Below are 5,627 nucleotides of genomic sequence, written 5' to 3'. Positions count from 1 at the left end.
AGCAAGAAGATCTTGAACGACAGGCCTTGGACGAACCATCTCGGCAGTCTTCACAAGTCTTCGTCGACGTTTACGTTCTGGAATTGGTATTAAGTAGGGGGCCGAAGTGGATGGAAGATTGGCTGGGTCAGAGGTGGATCCTTGATCTGTTCGGGATGAAGAAGCGAGTACAGTTGTAGCAATAGGTGGAGAGAGGCTCTTTTTCTTCCTTTTTGGGATGTCGGGTAAAGTGGATTTATATGTAGGGATGAAGTTTAGTAACAGTGGGGATTTTCGTTTATGGACTGGAAGGTCAAGGAGTTTTTTCAGATCTGTTCCTGGGAAGAAGGATTGACGGAAGTTTTTCGGTGGCTGATGAAGATCTGCAGGACAAAGAAACAGACGTCAGAAACAGAAAGTATTAAAGACTTAAATAAAAACAACTAAGTGTTGGCTCAGGGCTCTTACCCTTGCCCTCTTTTACTGTTCGAGAAAGAGGGTAGAGGTGGACATCTTCATCTGGGCCAAATTCCCAATTTCCCGAAGCGATAACAAAGTCATCCCCAGCCCCCTTGTTGGAGTCTGGGAGGTCGGCTACAATTTTGTACTTGGTAGACCTCGGCTTAAGGTAATAAACAAAGCCCCTTTCCTTCAGGTTGAGGGGGCACATTGTATAACAGTACTGAAGGTCGGCCAGGGTGATCCTAAGATTCTCTTGCCTAGCTAAAGCTATAATACCGTTAATCACCCTATAGGAGTTGATGGTAAGTTGCATGGGGTTCAGCTTGTAGAAATAAAGAACTTCACGAAACAAGGGATCAAGTGGAAGCCGAAGTCCACATTCAGTAAAGGCAACTATAGGAAAGGGCATCGTATGGTCTGTGGGCATGATGGTATCATCGTCCCCAGCTAGCTTAAGGTGAACATCGGCTGGGATAGAGAATTCCTGCCTAAAGTATTCAAGTTTTGTTGGGGTATTTACCCTATGCCTCCACATACCCATTACGTCGGTCTAAACAAAAAGGAGTGTGTTTCAGAAGATGGACGTTTTAGAAGGATTGTAAAAACCTCGCCAAAGGCCTAGGAAAGGACTGATAAGGCTTGTTTCGGTTTTTCCTAAAATTTGAAGGTTCTACACACAAATCCCAAGCCTAAGAACTATAAAGATCAAGATCGAAGGCACAGATCTGGGACAGATACAAAAAAGAGAAAACAAAGACGAAGTTTCAGATTCAAGAACAAAGATGGACTATCAGAAACACGAAGAATACAAAGGGATAAAGGTCAAGAATTATGGCAAGAAAAATGTTGAAACAGTGCAAATGTTCAAAATATGAGAGAAATCGAGCAACAAAGCAGTAATGGTAAAAACACATAAAAAATTGGGAGTAAAGGAAACAGGGCCTTACCAGAACAAATGAAGTCGGAAAGAACGACGCCGAGAAATAGTAACGATTGCAGGCACAACGAAACGGAGGAAACTTTGCTAAGGTGAAGGGACAAAAAATCGCAGAACTTCGAGTTAGAACAATGGCAGATTCGAAAGAGCTTCTTCAGAGAGAAAGAGCAAGAAATCAGAATGAAAAAGTGAAGAAAGAAAGAGGCAAGGAAAAGTTTTGACAAAAACATGAAACGGCGGCAAAAATAGGGCATTTATTACGCCTAGAGCAACGCACGCGTCAGACGGCGCAGACAAATGACAGACGGCTTTCAGGCACGTCACAGACACGCTCCAATGAAGACAATACACGTGAAAAGAACGGTTAGATATGCATGACAGCTCATGAGCGTGGGAGAGTACGTTCGAAACCTTGTTCTCCGAAGAGAATACATCGGCTCGAAGTGGATTATCTCGGCTAAACGGTTTTTTTAGCCATTACTCAGAAAAGAAACGTCGAAATATCGATATAGGTTCCATCACCTCAGAATGCCGAGGTAATAGAACCTAGGGGGCAGTTGTGGGGATATATTTTCTGAATACCAACACGTGGCATGGTGACGCCGACGTGTCAGCCGAGGTGCCACGTGTCCTGGTCGTGACGTCGAGATCATCTCGGCGAGGCCGAGGTTAACTCCGAAGATATCGGAATCCGAGATAAACGAATAATGGACAAGAGTCCTAAGACGAAGAGGGGACTTAACCAAGATAAGGATAAAGCTCTTAGGGAGTTTATCTTTATCTCTTACAGAGTCCAAAGTAAGCACTAAATTGGAGTTCATAGAAGTCATACTTCTAGTAGGACTTGGATTGAGTATATTATAAAAAAGAGGCACCCCCGTGGGTCTAAGGTATGCAATTTATGTTTTGAGTATTAAGTTTTGCACTTGATTATCTTTGAGAGATATACTGACTTGATCGTCGGAGTGCCTCCGGGTGGAAGAACCACCGCCGGAGCCTTTTCTTTCTGTTACAGGTTACTGAAGCCATCTATTCTGCCTGTGCTCTCCAGCTGGTTACTAAGCAGGCAGTGTGGTCAGATTTTCACCCACACACTATCAAATATTGTTAATTCTTATGTTTTATATCAAAATTCTAGTTGCTATTAAACTAATTATAAAAAAATTCATTAGGTTTCTAAAAATTAGATATAATATGTAAAATTTATTATACTCAAACCAAATTAAAAAAAATTTAACAAATCAATTGGGTTTCATACACTACTAACAAGATATACCCCAAAAATTAAAAGCAACAATTTGCAAAGCACTTCGCCAAAGTTTTTGCCTTTGTTAAATAAGACAAAGACTAAGCCTCGTTTGGCAAGTGGCTTTTTTAATCAAAAAATCAAAAAGTCATTAAAAAAATCAAAAAGCCTATTACCCGTACGAAAAAATCAAAGATTTTCTTTTCTCTCTACTTTTTGTATATCTTTTCGTAAAAAATCAAAAAGTCATCCCAAACATACTAATTTTTTTAACTCATATTTTAGCCAAATAGCTAAAAAATTACTAAATTAGTCTGTTCCTAAACGAGGCGTTAGCCTATTATTTTCCCTCCGGAAATGATATATAAATATATATGTGGGGCATAATTAAAAAGACTTCCATAGACAAAGAAAAAGGGGAAAAAAATGAAAAAGAAAACCCAGATTTCAGGATGCCATGCCTTAAAAAAAAAAAAAAAAAAAAAAAAAAAAAAAAATCATGCGCTCACAGATTAGTAAATTGTTTTTGGTTTCAAAGTGTGGTGCCCCCACCCAGATTTCAGGATACCAAGCCTAAAAATATTGATAAGTAACATAACAAAAAGTAAGTTTGGTGACATTTTGTAGTAAGTTTAATAATATTGTAATAAGTATAATCAGTCCGATGATAAATAATTCTATTTTTTCTTCAAAAAAAAAAATGAAAAATACTACCTTGGTTTTTGAGAGGGAAAAAAAAAATTCACTTTTTGTGCATATAATTTTATTTTATTTTGTTATCAATAGATATCTAATTTATGAGATTGATTAGAGCATAGTGCCCCAAAATGATCACGTAGCGACTTTAAGATTTCTATTTTTTCCTCACATGTGCAAGGTTTCATATTTAGGGAGCGTTTGCATACAACTAAAAAATATTATTTTTTTAACTCTTTTTGGTCTGTACTAACATTTTTTTAAAATTATGCCGAATCTTTTTATTTTTTAGGTTTGTCTTTTGCAGAAAAATTTAAAATCTAAATTTTTTTTTTTGAAAAAATACCCAAAAAAAAACTAAAAAGTCTAAAAAAAGCAAATTGTTTTTGACTCTTTTTTTTTTTTCTTTTTAAACTTTTCAATTTTTCATTTTACTTGTTGGGCCCGTCTAGTTAAGTAAAATTTAAAACTGTAAAACTTTTTAATTTTTTTTTTTAAAAGACAATAAAAAAAAAAAGCCAGTAAACAACCAATCTGTGATCAAGTCACAGTAGCGATCTATGGTGTCTTGGTGGAGGTTTTTTCTGAATCTTTTTCGATGATTCGAATCGTTCATATTATAGAATTTATTGAATAGATCATCCATGCAAAAAATCAAATTAATTGGAAACAGGAACATATTTGTTTTTTAAAAAATAAACGATTAATATTATCTTAATAACTTTTGTAAAACAATTTGAACTGATCATAGGTTTACAAATTTTTGATTAACCTGATTTTTGTATGAATGATATACTCGACGAACCTCACAATATGAACGGTTCAGATTATCAAAAAAGGCTGAAAACAACTCCCCACCAAAGCACCACAGATCCTTGCTGTGACTTTAGTGAGAGCAGGATCCCCCAATCCCACAATTGATCAAGATTTTCGATGTAATAATTTTATCCAGAAGAGTTTGTTTCCCAGATAACATCTAACGAATTGACTGAGGTAGCATGTTGTCACAGCAATGGTATCGTTTGGCTTTTAGTCCATTTATTTAATAGAAAAAAAAATGATTTTTGGTGAAAAGCCTCTCCCATTGGGCCTATTTTTGTGTGAGGTCCACCGAATAAAATATTGGTCCCAAAAGTCCCTCAAATTAAAAAATATGATGAAAAGACTAAAATATCCTTCCATATAAATGGGCAAGTATGAAACAATTGAACCATTTCTGTCTCCCCTCACTTTGTTTCAACACTTAAAAATCGTCCTCTGAAAATCGTCATCCGAAAACCATAGCATCCGAAACCCTCCTTCTACCACCATCATAGTATCCGAAATCCTTCTTCCACCACCATTGTGAGCATTCGAAACTCTCCTTCCACCACCGCTGTAGCGTCCGAAACCCTCATTTCACCACTGTTGTAAGCGTTCAAAACCCTTATTTCACCACCGCTATGAGCATTTGAAACCCTTCTTCCACCACAGCTGTGAGCGATGATGCCATCGACATTGAGAAGCTTTTATCAATGCCTCTTGATTTTTTGTTGTATGTGTTTTGTAGCCTTTGCTCATTACGTAAATGTGTAATATGTACAAATGATTTCGGTTTTCTAGAAATTTTCCTGAATTTAGGCCAATGTTCTTGATCTTGCAGCAAATTTTCAATATGATATTGTCAATATATGTTTTTGTGGTCTTTATATGTAATTTCTATACATTTCTAGAAGTATCTCTATTTCTTCACATCATTACTTGACTATGGCGATGCAGCTGTGTCAATATTATTGGTTGTAGAATTTTTGTCAGTGTTTTTTTATTTTTTATTTTCTAGTGTATATTGGTCAGAGTAAAATTTTACTTCCAACTAAAGTAAAATTTTACTTTCAATGAGAGTAAAGTTTTACTTCTAAACAGAGTAAAATTTTACTTTAAAAATTTACTATTTCATTACAATGTTTGTGCATTTTTATACCTTTATCAATGCCTTTTAATTTCTTGTTGTATGTGTTCTCTAGCCTTTGTTCATTACATACATTTGTATATCAATATATATATATATATGTGAATGTGATTGGAGTTTCATCATTTCTTTTATTTCAATGTGAATGTGAATTGTACATGTTAATTTCATAACTGCGTTGCGTATAGTCACAATTGAGACAAGGTTTTCTTGGAATTTTCCTGAATTTAGGTCAATGTTCTTAATCTTTGCAACAAATTTTTAGGCTGATATTGTCAATATATGTTTTTGTGGTCTTTATGTGTAATTTCTATACATCGCTAGAAGTATCCCTATTTCTTCACCATCATTTCTTGAAT

The sequence above is a fragment of the Camellia sinensis genome, chromosome 9 (assembly GCF_055761805.1).
Source record: "Camellia sinensis isolate YWXY chromosome 9, ASM5576180v1, whole genome shotgun sequence".
Lineage (NCBI taxonomy): Eukaryota > Viridiplantae > Streptophyta > Magnoliopsida > Ericales > Theaceae > Camellia > Camellia sinensis.
The sequence above is the reverse complement of the archived record's forward strand: the minus strand, read 5'-3'. Positions refer to the sequence as shown.